At 39.1% G+C, this 14,741-nt stretch overlaps 1 protein-coding gene across 13 annotated transcripts in view; it reads left to right on the top strand.

Moving 5' to 3' along the window:
* LYRM9 (LYR motif containing 9) overlaps positions 1–14,741 on the top strand; it is a 35,079-nt gene that overhangs the window by 5,881 nt on the left and 14,457 nt on the right. For 4 of the 13 annotated variants that reach the window (XM_015881093.2, XM_015881092.2, XM_015881090.1 and 1 more), the window contains one exon: positions 5,466–5,536. The exons of 7 other annotated variants lie outside the window; for them this stretch is intronic. The gene's annotated coding sequence lies outside the window, so the exon portion shown is untranslated. Of the gene's footprint in view, positions 1–5,465; positions 5,537–9,054; positions 9,102–14,741 lie in introns of all 13 variants that reach the window. 2 more of the 13 variants (XM_015881094.1, XM_015881095.1) reach the window with 1 other exon arrangement.

The raw sequence follows: 14,741 nt of genomic DNA, 5'->3' as shown, positions 1-14,741 counted from the left end.
AAGAGGACAAGAACTAAGCATTCATCAGTTAGTTGTATTTTATATCCTAGAGCCACAGCACTGGCTTCACTCACATCCCTGATGCCTTTCCAACTCCTCAACATTGTTGATTAGGTTTAAGTAAACAGAAAAAAGTGAAGTGCTGCAAGGTCCCAGGAAGGCCTGTGGATCAGGCTTCACTTAGTCTCTCCCTTACACAGAGAAAGGTGATTTAGTATTAGTATGTGTTTATTTTTGTTGTTGTTTGTTTTTATTAGCACCAATTTTTCTGCATGTGCTGCAGCACTGTTACAGGCTTCTGCCAGCCATTGGCCATATAAGCTGATGGAGCTTTTCATAGTTTCATTCCAAGTAGAGCCACAGGATGTTGTGAATTGCTTGGGGTTTATACCCACTTGCAGAAGTAAATGACAGTGTAACACGTCATCTCGAAATATCTGAAAGCAGCCATCTTCAACATATTGAGTTTCTTCCCACTGTTGCTTGAGACAAAATAAATTTCATATAATTAGTAGTGAAGGAAAATTATAAGGACAGAATAATGCAGGAAGCCCATTAAAATGTAAATACTGGAATAACCCAGTGATTGAGCTTTGGTTCTGTCCTCACCCCCTCACTCATCTTAGGAGCTGCTTTGTATTAAAAGTAACATGTCTGCAGGATGATGCTCCAACATCTGAAACAAAATGAATTGCTTGTTTTTCTTTCTGCGTTCTCCCAACATCTGCATAAACAGATCTCTTGTATGTTAATAACTTCTACTGTTGGTTGCTCATATGCAGGAAAAAAAATGCATCCAAGTGTATGGAGAGCAATCTTTGCTTGGGTGGGAAATGTTTTACTGTGGAATTCTGTCTTGCCATTCATTTTCATTAGGTATTAGTGAAATATCTAATGAAACGTATATTAAGTGACTGTTCACCATGAAAAAAAACTCTTGAAGTTTATGGGCTTGTCTGTCTCCTGAAATGTTAGTGTCATCTTACACCACGGAAACCATGCGAATCACTTGCCTCATTTCCCACTCCAGGAGTGTTTGCAGGCAAATAATCACTTTTTAAAAAGTGTTCCATATGAAAAATGCTCTGGTTTTGTTGGGACTTTGAATTTTGACTTCATAGGCTGATCCAAGAAATTAATTATAGGTGTATGTTGCTGACTGCTTGCTTTTTCATTCACTCTAGCTGTGGTTATTCTGCTAAGCTGCTATTTCTTTGTTTTCTGTTTTAGACACTGCTCAAGTCACTGGTTGTTGTGTTGTTTTTTTTTAATGTAATGTGGGTATGAATGTGACCTGAAGTATCACTTGTCAGTATTTGTACTAGAAAATTACAGCAGCACGAAAGTTCATCATAAGCAATTAGAAAATACTGCAGATTTAAGGATACTTAGAAATCTTCTCCGATCTTTAATTATCATGTGGTTAATTCTTTCTTCCAGTCTAGAAACTAAATTGTAATTGGGAAAGTGCATGCTTAAATCATTCATATCCTGGAAAATACCTGAGCTTAATTTAAAGCATGTACAGAAGTTACATTGGTTCAGTGACTCAGAACTGTTTGAATCTCGTGCAGTGTCAGACTGACTACATAAACAAGAGTTGTAATGTAAATGCTGCAGTAAATAAGATAAATATGGGTCACTGGTTTTCTGTGAATTTATCACTGATTTTGACTTCTACAGGCACTTTCTGGTATAAAAATGTAATTTTTTTTTTTTTTAAAGGCAACATTCAACTAATTTTATTATGTACTGACATATATTAAGTTACATGAAAGAATCCATATTATAGTAATCCTGCATATACATGGGAAATGAGTACTGAGTGTGCATGGCAGATGGTTTCAAAGGAAATCCTCGAGAGCTGGGATTAAAAAGCAATTTTCAGCAAGTTTAAAATGGGTCTCCATATTTGGGTCACAGATATTAACTCTTTCATCTCAAACGAGAAAGAAGTCTTGTAGGGCCATTATGGAAGTGTTTCTCTCAACTAAAGCTGACCAGTATGTGGTGCCTAAGAAAGAAATGAAGACGTTGATTCTGCTCGTAGTCTGGCTGTTCTGGCCACTGTGGGAAGTGGAGCTGCAGTGTGCGGAGACAGCCATGTGCTGCAAGTTAATGGGCCTGGTTGTTTGGCTAAGGATCATTGGTAAACTGATTGAAAACAATGTATTTGTGGCTTCCTCCGTTTTTGACTGCCCACCCACACAGGTTTAAACAAAGTCAAATGCTGCAGAATAAAATGCTCATGAGGAGTATTTTTATTGTTCAGAAGTTGGAACTTTCAAGGACAGCTGAGGTATAAAGCTTAAGGTACCTAAATGCTATTTTGTCTCAGGTTTCTGAGCTCTCTTCCTGCCACTGCCAACTTGCATTGATTTTATTGGTCTTTAGATCAGAATTCTGCATTTTTTTACGTCACAGTCACACATGTAATCCTCTCCCTTTCTCCTACCCATCACTTTTCGTTGAAAATTTCTGGTGTGTTGCTTTTGGTGTGTTTATTTAAAAAAAACCAAAAACAAACAAACAAAAAAAAAACAACAACAAAAAAAAAAACCCTGTTTCCATGCAACAAATTTATGCTAATTATATTATGATTTTATGGAATTGCAGTATGGTATTCTATTTTTTGTTTGGTCTGATGATAAATAAGTAACTGAACAGCTATGCAGGAATGTCCTATTCAGTTCCTAAATACCAATGAACGTGGGCTGTGAGTTTTGCTTGAAGTATGTGTGCTAATAAATGACAAGCAAGCCCATGTGCTCTCCAACGTTGTTTTAGGAGGACATTTTATTTACTTTTAAAATTAAGCTCTAACCTTGGTTATATTCTATTGTAAACAGTACCATGCAAACATTGTTCCAGGCTACAGCTCTTCACATTAGCGTTTGAATCTCCAGGAATATTATCAATATCATGCATAAAAATGAGTGCAGTTTGACTTTGGTTTCTGAGATGCAGAGAAACCATGAGTCTGTAGCTGGTATAAATAGCAGAACAAGTTGGGGATTATTGGCTTTAGCCAACTTACACCAGCTAGTAAACATGTTAGGAATGTAATTCACACCTCAGTGCTCCTTTATACACTTCTCACAGTGTGAAGGGGAGTTATCTGACATGGGCTTAAATTCTTTTAAAGACTCCTATATTTCTGAGGCAGAAATTCAAGTTGAGCTCTGAGTAATGTTTATCACTAACTAATGATATGCAGGAACTGCTATTAGTTTGTGTTCTCAAAACCAAATAGGGTGTACTTTGAATAGATTTGCTCAGCTTTCTCAACAGAGGTGTCTGATGTTCTGCTAAGTGAATTATAGAATTAATTGCTGGTTTAAATTTCAGACCATGGAGAAGTTAATTGGGTTGCTCTTTGGCTATTATATTAGCTGCATGTTACCAGCAAAGGACAATATACTTGTGAAAGGGCATCATAAATGTCCTACTGGGATAACTAACTGCAGATATATCTGCGATCTGTTAATTAATGCTGCTAAATAATAGGTGTTTTCTTCAGGACTGATCAGATATATCAGAGGTCTTATCTGCTCTTTAGGAAATACAATTCAAGTGGATAAAAGCAATACTATGAAGTACTTGCCAGTGTTCAGCTCTTTCACCGAAACCAGGAAACTTCAGTTGTCTCGTGATTGTTTTTTAACTGAATTTGAATCTACTCTCCAGCATTTCCTATGAGAAATTTCTGTGTACATCTTGATGTGGCAAGACTTAGTTTCATGCAACCTTACCAGGTGCTTTTTATTTTAGTATAATCAGTGTTTCAGATGATTATTCCTGCAGAAAATAAATCTTAGACTTTTTTTTATAAGTTGCCCCCAGACTACAGGGAGGCAATAGGTAAAGGAGCAGACAGATTGAGAGAAGACTGTGTGAGCTGGTACAACTGGTTACTTCACCCCCAGTTCTTTGAGACCCTTGCAAAGACTGGAGTTTTTTGATGCCTCATGACTTGAGATGAGGACTGAGCATAAAGATATTTGTATTATAGGCTGTAGATGCAGAGTATCTCTTGTGGTCGTAAATCAAGTACAGGTTTTAATGCTTTTAGTCTTGGAACCAGCATTTCTGCTTTGTACCTGAATTCAGTATTCCAAGCTGTTGTCAGCCACTGTGGCCAAGTTATGATATTAATTGAAATGTTTTTTTTTGTTGTTGTTTTGTTTTCCCAAAGGCCAAAAGTCACTTTGATCAAAATTCTGTAAACGCAGCTCAGAATTTTGACTTAAGTTTTTCAAAACCTGTCCTTCAAAGGAAGGCGTGTAGATTGATGCAGGTTCTGCTGCTGCTGGTATCTTCCAGGACTTTGCTTTCAAGTTGCTTTTTGCATCTTTGAAGTAGCACATGATTTGAGCTGTTTGTCTTTAGATCCATGTTAGAATCCCTTCTCTTTACTTCAACAAACTTGCATCAACTTCTAAATAAAGGAATTAATGTTGATTTTAGAGAACTAGTCTACTTGGTTCACTTTGCTCACTGTGCAATCAAGTATTTGATAAAGCAAGATTTTCTCATACAGGGTTCATGTTCATCCATGATGGAAGCTGATGCAGTTAATCAGAATTTATAAAGGTTCATGGGGGGAGGAGGTGGGAGGGAGTCCTGAATCCTCCTGTTAGGGCTAAATGTGAGTCACTGAACTTACAGGGAGGTGCATCTCTAAAGCAATATGGCAAGCTGTTAAAATGTTTAAAAATAGTATGAAAGGGAAAATTCTCTGATGCTGTTTGAATATTCTACAGTATCTTTGTTGTGAATTGCTTGTTTTCAATTAAAATAGTAACTGTCAGGGAAGATAACCCTAGTTCTTTGCAACCTTCTGGAAGCAGTTCCTAACAGCAGAGGTTGGTCATGCAATGGGGTATTGGGTAACTTGTTCCTGTGCCCCTTCCTTCAGAATGGTACTTGAGCATTTTGAGAGGGGACTGCAGCGCTGTGGGAATGGAAGGCCAGATAACCCTGTACTAGCTCTTCAGTTTTACTCAGAAATGCTGGAGTACTGCAGTATTGATGAATGCACTTTCCAAAGCAGTGTTGTGCTGTTACAAATATGTAGTTCTCTGTGAAATTGTTTTTGCTGTTTTTTTCAATGTTCCAAGTACTGGAGACTATAGTTCTTAAATGAGTTATATTATTTCTTATGTGCAGAAACTCTTAATGGGAAACAACAAAAGTTTGGTTCCACTGAGTGCTTTGCAATTACTCTGTGTTCCTTTTGTAGTCTATACTTACTAAAAATGTTTTGAGTAGATTACTGAAAGCAGTTATTCATCTCAAGACTGTGAATTCATTTTTAATGTTACTAGTTAGGTGAAAGTGAAATCTTACGGGCTGATAAATGTGAAATTTGTGTTGTAGATAGACTTCTCTGCTCTTCTTATTAGTGGTACTTTAAGTAGTGAGTTGGGGAAAACCAAATGATGGAAATTGATTCTTCTCTGCAGGTCTTGCTTACTGTTGGACTTCGGCAGACCTAATCTGTGAAGATAATTAAGGTTCTTTTACTCTGAATGCTGTAAGTGATTTGTTTTTTCCTTTGGTTTTATGGAAATCACTAGGAGTCCATTTGCCCCATGTAGGGGAAAAAGGTGAAAATGAAGTTGATGCAGATTAGTTATGACTGTACATGTTTGCAGGAATTATTTCCAGACCACATTTCATGGTTAGGAATATTCCTCTTTCCCCTCTAGCTGGGCTGACAAATGAAGTAGCAGAATTGTAATTTCAAATTGTCAGTGAAGATACCAAAGCAAACAATATTTTGATAGGTTCATCAGGATTACAGATGGATTAGTAATTTGAGTGTGGTGCAGGGAATGTGCTGTTTCTGTGTGTATTCTGTTTGTCTGAGAGTGAACACCTGAAGAATTGGTATAGTGTCTTAGCCAGAAAATTATTGTTGGGATTTCAGAGGGGTGATAAAACTTGAGTGGAAAAAGAATTATGCGGGGTGATGGCCCTACCTGTTATTTGAGTTTTGGGTGATATGGTAACATAACAGGAGACGTTTTAAATGTTTTTGTTTCAAGATTCTTGCAGTAGCAGACTTGCCTGCTTTAAATCCTCCAGATGTGGAAGAATAGCTTCTGGAGCATCTGGGAAATGACCCATGTAGTAATGGGAATCCAGGAATTGTCTGGTGGATTACTGCAGGGAGACTGGAAACAATGTCATGTTTTTGACTTTGTTTCAGCATTGCTTTAGTATTCTTTAACACAGTTACTATACTTATACCAAAGAAAACATGCAAAGTTCTCACACCCTATTCTCCCCCATCCCAAAAATCTGTAAGAATTTACTGACTTGTAGAACAGAGAGGTTGGAACTAATTACATGGCCAACATCTGCTCTGGGCTTAGTTATTAAGAGAATTATTAACATGGATGCTAAACTCTTTTCTGACAAGAGAGCCTTTCCTATGCACTTCTTCAAGGATGAAGGTAGTCTTTTTGTTTTTGGTTTATTAAGGATGTTTCCTTGATCAGTTTGTCAGTGTGTTGTTGGAAAGGAAAATAATTTTGCTTTTTTAATATCAAAATTTAGTTAATGGCTCATCGGGCTATTTGTTACCAGCTGCGTCGGAGTTCATGGTAATGTATTACTTCAGTTCCAATGGCAGACACATCACATATGGATTGCCATTTTGATGGCTTTGAATGGTAATCTGACCCATAAAAACTGAAGCATAATATGCAAACTGATTTTTCTGGCCCGCCTTGTTCTTGATGCCATCTGTGTTGGGATGGAGATGAGCCTGCTCAAAACATGGCTTGCCAGTTTTAAGCAGAGTCGTAGTGCCAGTCACAGATGGATTTAAAAGAATAGCTTCATGTAAACAAGGAAAGAAGGGAGATCCTCCTGGAAGCAGGAAGCATCACTTTAAAGCATATTGTGTCTGTTAAATCCAGTGGCCTGTGGAACACCTATCAGACTTTTCTGTGAGTTCTTCACAGGGACAAGAGTAACTTCAAGTGTCCTTCTAAAAAAAAAAAATAATCCTTAGCTTCCAAATGTTGCTTTTCAACCAGTGTTGCCTTCTATTGCCGTCAAGTATCCATACAACAAAATCAATTACAGTATATTATTTTGTAAGATTTGCATTCTTAGTTAGTTGTGTGAATCCTGCTGAAGTCATTGCATTTGGTGTGCTGAGCTGCCATTTCTGAGTTCTTGTCCTTGACAATTAACAAAGATCTATTTGGCAGGTGAAGGTGAGTACTTGTCTTTCTGCAGTATCTATACACAAAATCTAAGGTGTTAAGCTCCCAGTTTTCACTGTAGTCGATGAGGTCTGTCTTCTGCTCATTTTGAGAGCCTGAGCTTTGAGGTTTAATTTAGTGACCTTGTCATAGGTGAAACCACAAGAGTATCTTGGTACTATTTATAATGCAAAAATACATGAAATGATTTTCACTGGTTACGAATGTAGTCTACAGAAATCTCCTTTTTTATCCTTTTTAAAATAGATTACACTGTTTGAGCTCCCATACCCTTTCACAGCAGGGAAGCATGTAAGAGAAGGCACTCATCAGTGATGCCATGTTCTTGACATTTGAACATCCCTCCAGTCCTCTTTAGGTCTTTTATTTCCAGGCTAAATAAACACCAATTTCAGTGATGTTTTATCTACTCCCTTTAATTACTGCTGCAGAGAGAAAGTTTCTGCCGGTGCAAATGTGTTATTTTGTCATGTCACATCAAATTGCATCAGCCTTATATTTAGGAACAGAAAGGGAGGGAGGCAGAGACAGGATGTGGCTACAAATTGAACTAAAAATTGAACTGAAGGGTTTTCTTCAATACAGGCTGAAAATAGACAATTGAGGCAGCAATGCTTTTTCAAGCAAAAATCCATGAAAGGGAAAATCAAGTCTGTGACGGCAGAAGTGAAAAGCAGGCTGAGGGTGTGAGAAGAGAGAGTTCTAGCTGGAGCTGTGGGCTGGTGTAACGGACAAGCTGATGAACTCATTTATGCTGACAACCCCTTACACTGACTGGCTGGTGCAAAGTAGGTTTAGAATGTTAGACCACATACAGTTATTCTACTTCCTTCTGTGCAAGCTAAACATTTCTAGCCCTTTTTCTTTCCTGTTTGTTGCAGGGCATGCCATTTCCTTTGTAATTTTTTCTCCTTCAGAGATAATTTGGTAGAAGTTAATCAATGCTTATTTTTACCAGCCAAAATTTTAACTAGTGACTTTAAAGTAGTTTTTAGTGCTACAGTTAGTGTTTGCCTCTAGAAATTCCAGTAGAAGAATGAAGCCCTCCAAATACAGCCCTGACACTGGTACAATACAGATATTCTGGGTTATGCTGGGTGGAAATTCTTTTATAAAAGTAATGTGAACTGAGGGTTATTGGAAGTAGTTAACAGAAACAAGCTCTCAGTTCACATTACTTTTATTGTTTTTCCTTCCTGAGGAGCTTTGGACCGGATCTTTGGTAATTATTCTTCTACCTTTACCCTACCTCTACTGTATCTCTGTAGTTCTGCTAACAGATAAGAAAACTGATGGACATGGAATATTTCATTCCTAGTCTAGCAACAGGACAAAATAAAAGGAAGCCTCTACTGATGAAATAAGTGGAACAGGATTTTGGTCACTGTACGATGGGTATCAAGCCAGTATCAACGGGGCAAGCTGTTAACAAAAATGCCAAATTAAAATTAAATTGTGATAAATAGTGGAAAACTTACTGTAACTATTCAAGTTAATACAGTGCTTTTTCCCAAATAGTTTTTATATTCTTGAAGCAAGTAATTCTGGTTCTTGAGAAAATACAGTAGCATATTCCCCATGGAAAATGTTTTGCCCTCTCAGAACTGGACAGAAAATGATATATTAAAATAAAAAACATAAGTTATATGTGTGATACAACATGCTTGGAAATGATGAGACTGATTGGAAGCTGGCAATTAAATTCTGAAAAATCATCTGTTTGAGAAGCGTCAAATCTCTGCGTGTGGATGTGGTCTGTATCTGTAGTGGTGGCACTTCTCAAATTAGGAAAAATAATATTCATTTCTTACAGGTATGCACTTGGATTCTCTTCTTGGAAGCAATTGGTGAATTCCAGAGGTAGTATTTTTATTCTTGTCACTGAGGGTAATGAAGATGCATCAGAAGTGTAGCAGCTTGTTTATTTACAACATGGACAGATGTAAAAACAAAGTGGTATTTAGCACTGAAGGTAAACAGGCTGAGGTACCCCACTCTTCATAACTATTACCCCCCGTAGAATCACCAAGGTTGGAATCAACCCAAAAGAGCATCCAGTCCAACCATTCACCTGTTACCAACAGCTCCCATTAAACCATGTCCCTCAACACAACATCCAGTCTTTCCTTGAACACCCCCAGGATCGGTGACTCCACCACTTCCCTGTGCAGTCCATTCCAGTGCCTGACCACCATTTCTGAGAAGTAATACTTCCCAATGACCAGCTTGAATCTCCCCTGCCATAGCTTGAAACCATTCCCTCTGGTCCTATCACTAATGACACAAGAGGCCAACCCCCAGCTCACTACAACCTCCCTTCAGGAAGTTATAGAGAGCAATAAGGTCTCCCCAAGTCTCCTCCAGGCTGAACATTCCCAGCTCCTTCAGCTGCTCCTCATAAGGCTGAAGGACCCCTCACCAGCTTCATAGCCCTCCTCCAAACACGTTCCAGGGCCTTGATGTCTTTCTTGTAGTGAGGGGCCCAAAACTGGACACAGTACTCAAGGTGTGGCCTCACCAGTGCTGAGTACAGGGGGCCAATCACCTCTCTGCTCCTGCTGGCGACACTGTTTCTGATGCAAGCCAGGATGCCATTGGCCTTCTTGGCCACCTGGGCACACTGTCGGCTCATGTTCAGCCGAGCATCAATCAATACCCCCAGGTCCATTTCCTCTACACAGTCTTCCAGCCACTCTGCCCCAAGCCTGTAGCATCGCCTGGGGTTGTTGTAGCTGAAGTGCAGGACCTGGCATTTGGTCTTGCTGATCCTCATCCCATTGGCTTCAGCCCAGCTCTCTGGCCTGTCCAGATCCCTCTGTAGGGCCTCGCTACCCCCAGGCAGATCCACACTCCCTGCCAATTTGGTGTCCTCTGTGAACTTACTGAGCGTGCACTCAATGCCCTTATTTAGGTCATCAATAAAGATATTGAAGAGGGCACGCCCCAGCACCGATCCCCTGGGGAACACCACTCGTGACCGGTTGCCAGCTGGATTTAACTCCACCACCACAATAATCACCACCATAACTGTTATCTCCCAAACTGTATGATATCAAAGTGATGCTGTATTATGATCTCTTAATTTTTAAATTCTTTACAACTGGAAAACAACACCTATGGTGCTACATCCATATACACAGTGAAGCCTGATGAAGGCAAGGTTTGCACTGGGCTTTCTGTACAAAACTGTGGCGCATGGGTGTGTGGTAGTCTGTGCTCACAGTGATGGGTTCACAACTGGGAAAAGGAGCACGCTGCTGATATGACTTACAGTGTGAGGAATAAGTGGCTTATGGCTTAGACTTGGTTGCAGTATTTGGTGTTCTGCAGTATGTGACATTTATGTTTGGTAAATGCACCCCTTCTCCAGCCATCCTTAGGTGGGCTGGGAATGCTTCCTCCAGTAGTAAGCGGAAGAGGAGAGCATCCTCTACAGATTCTAGTAATACTTAAGGAATTTTATTGAATGAATGCTTTGCTGTTCATTTTCAGGTTCATGTACTTCCCAGCACTTAAGACAATCATATCAAATTTTTCTTCCTCATGATTTTTTCTTAAGTTCATGAGAAAACTAAAAATGTCCCAGTAAATTGTATCTTCTTAGTAATGAATGCAGTACAACTGTACTTGTTTTCAAAGCAAATCACAGAAAAATACAGGAACAAAGATAGCTGTTTTATAGTTGGTACATTTATTTTGAACTGAGTAAGTCTGGAAAATACTTGATTAAAACTGCAGATAAAATGAAGAGTCCACAAACTTTTTCCAGATTGTTCATAAAAAAATCCACCCAACTGACAACACTGCATCAAGAAAATGTTTTTAATTGAAGTCTTTAGTTAAAGGAAAAGCATTGTGGCTCTCAAACATATTATTAAATCTGTATTGTTTAGTTAATAGGATGGGAGAAGACACTTGCAGAGTGCTGCGTCAGATTTATCAGGGCATGTTTTAATTCTAGCTCACTTGCTGGATTTTACAGCTATTTGTCTGGTATTGGGATAATTTGGAGGGCTGAGTAAAGCCAGATGACTGTAATGAACTCATTTTGTCTTTAGCTCATTCTGGAAAGAATAAAAATGCTATTTATAGGGTATTGTGTATTGTTAGGACTTCTGTTCTTCCTGTTTTTCCAACTTTCTCTGGGCCATTGTCTTAGTGCCATCAGCAATAATTACATCAAATTAATTCAGCATAATTGAGTTAATTATTAGCTCTGAAGGTTAGCACCATGACTTCCATTGAACCAAAGCTTTTATCCCTGTTTAACCGAGGTTTTGTGAAATATAAGCAAATCTGAATCATGGGTGAAACCTAAGGCTTCCCATAAAGTGCTGATCCTGTTCTGAAGAAGTACCCTGCTGCATTCATTTGTTTGTGGGTGATGATGCCCTGTCTGTGAGGTGAATGCTTTGGAATTGTGTCAGTCCCCAAATACTTAAGGAAAAAATAAAATAAAATTGAATTGCCTGAGGGCTGTTCAGTCAAAATTCAGATAGGTGGAATGATTACTGGTAGAGATTTAGATTCATAGAGGATATTGAACCTGGTTTAGCTGATGCGTATAAAAGCACTAGAAACAATTGTCACACAGCCCCTTCTGAAGCCAGATACTGATTTCCTTGAATGAGGAGCTTCCTTCAGAATTTCTCTTTCCATTTCAATACCTTGTAACTTCCTAAAATAAAGCCCTTATGTATAGAGATGAATAGTCCACCAGGGAATAGGGAATGTGTAGGTCTTTTGTAGAAACCATAGAATCATTTCAGTTGGAAGGGACCCTTAAAGGTCATCTAGTCCAACCCCCCTGAAATGAGCAGGGTCATCTACTAGACCAGGTTGCTCAGAGTCTGGTCCAGCCTGACTTGGAAAAGCATCTACCAAAGCATGGAGATTGTGCAAATCTTGTGCTACCTTTGTGAGGAGCTCTTTTGTGGAATCCTTCTGCAGCCAGCAGTTTAAGAATGAGCCCTTGGCTCAGAATGCCAGCCAGTTGCTGGACTGTACTTTTCCTTTGCAACAAGCAAATACAGACTTTTCCTTGTTTTTCTTAGACGTTTCTCTTTGGGGTAGACTAGGCCATGGAGAATTCCAGTGAAGCTTCTGGAAGAACTTGAAATATGGCTTTAAGAACTCACAGATACTCCTAAGATACAGAAGGGCAATCTGGCCACATGATTGACTGCTGGTATGCTAACAATCCCTGATTAGTGAACTGTACAAGTTAAAATCCTCCTAAAGAGGCTAAACACTCCTAGACTTGAATGTTGTGTAATACTGCTACTTAAAAGCATTTCTCCCATCAGAAGGCATGTGTTTTGCTCACAGTGCAGTAGGCCAGAAAGTTATTGTACTACCTGTCATACAGTAATTGGGAGAAGCACTGTTGCTAGTCTGGAGCACTTCAAAATGCATTATTTACAAGAAAGGGAGGAATGAACATGCAGCTTTAATTCTAATGGCAACGAGGTACAACTAACTGCGTATTGGGCATGATCTCAAACAGAAGTACTTACAAACTTGATCAGTAAGAACTGCGTTCATGTTATTGAACTTGTACTGAGCAGTTTACAGCTGGGAGGATAAAGTTCTTATAAGACTGTGGCTTTCAGAATTTTCCTTGTGAGCTGGAAGGAGTGACTGGGAAAAAAAAATAGATTGAATTGCACCTATACGAGGGAGACTTTTGTCTGTGCCCCTATTGTTGACTGAATTTGGTGTTTGGTGAGCATTATGCAAAGCAGATTTGTTCGATTAGTCTAAGCATGCTCATTAATTATCCAAAACTGGATAATCTGGCCTGAATGTAGGAAGCGCACTGTCTCACTGGTGTTAGATGCTAAGCCTCCATCTTTCTTTTGCTGTGTTTAGTGTATTGCATGTCTCTGCTTCGTGATAGCAAATGACACTGTAAGGTAAAAGTCTTGTCCTGCAGCTTTGTTTGCTTGATTCATGTGAGCAGTCTTCTGACCTGTATTCTGAACTGTGTAATATTTAGGTGCATCAAAGCACAGCTTTTGAGTGGAACCAGTTTATCCAACAAATTACCTCCTTCTCTACCCTTGTTGTCCTTATATACAACTCTGATGCAAAGACTGTTGAAGCTTGTGCATTTAAATGTTTGCTGGAAAGTAACTTCTGGTGGTGTTCAATAGCTCTGGGCCTAATACTGAGGCTGACAAACTGCCTGAAGCCCGTCTGACTGACGGCTATTCCTTGTCAACAGGCAGATCTTTGGATTTTGTTGTTTGGCCAGTTTGTAATTTCCTGTATGCTGATACTCTATAATGCTACCTTCACAGCACAGGCCTGTGTTGTTATTTAACTGTCATTTGACATTGCTTGGTGCATGCAGCAGAGAAGCAAAGCACAGAGCAGAGGAGAACAGAAATAGAGGTGAACAAGAATGTCTAGCTATCATCATTCATGCAATAAGACATTAGAAATTGTATTCAGAAAGGACAGAATCCACAATAATGACAGGCCACAACCCGTCAGAAATCATCATGTCAAACCAGCAGATCTTAATAAAAGCTCAGTATGTTGGAGAGATGTGTTTATTACAATGTGATTTCAGCATTGTGCATGCTCACCCATATACAAGAAAGGGTGTATCTACAGGGCAGGTCATTGCCCAGGGCTGCAAAGCGTTCAGTAGCTGTGAGTGAATGTGACTTGTAGGGACAGATGTTTACTGGTTTGCCTAAGGCAGCAGAACCCATAGAGCTGGCCTTGAACACAGTGCACTGTTCATTCTTCTGTGACCTCCTAGGAAATAAAGAAAACCTATTACAGTGCAGTACACAGAGAAGAAGGCGCTTATTTCACTGAAACAGGACAAGTCTGCTACTCTGCTGCAGGAAGCTGTAAATATATTTAACAATTTTGTCCAAAATCTGAGGCTGTTCCCACATTCCATGCGGGAAGCTGTGAAATGTGAAAAGGAGGGCTAATGTAACCATATACAAAGATAAAAGAGTAGGGATTCTACTGAGGAGCAGCAGTTCATTCTGCTGTCGTCCTGGGTTGATAACAGATCTTGAACCAAGATGTTTTGTGGCTAAAGAGGTTTCCAGAGGCCTCCAATTTTATTCTTATTTTGGCAGCTTGATTATTACTTCTCTGCATAGAAAATGTTACCATCTCATTTTGCAGAAATGCCGCTTCTGGAATTTATATTCAAACTAATACAAGTAGGCCCAGGAAAGGCGTAGTAGATCAGGTTACACAGCTGAGCTATGAATCTTTAATAGTAAGTTTATTATTATTATTATTTTGAGTCTATTATTGGTTTATTGGGCATTTATTTATCTTTTTTGTTTTCAAGGAGAACAAATAATTTTGGAATGTTAGTTAACTGTGGAAGCTATTCCAACAGAAACACTGAAATCTCAAGCTACCTGAAGTTATATATAGTATTTTTTGAAGGGGAAGGAACATCTCCAAATATTTCTGTGCTATTTTATGAATACTTGCATAGCTGTGAATATTCTGAAGCAC

Source organism: Coturnix japonica, chromosome 19, assembly GCF_001577835.2.
Source record: "Coturnix japonica isolate 7356 chromosome 19, Coturnix japonica 2.1, whole genome shotgun sequence".
Taxonomy (NCBI): Eukaryota; Metazoa; Chordata; class Aves; order Galliformes; family Phasianidae; genus Coturnix; species Coturnix japonica.
The sequence above is the reverse complement of the archived record's forward strand: the minus strand, read 5'-3'. Positions and strand labels throughout refer to the sequence as shown.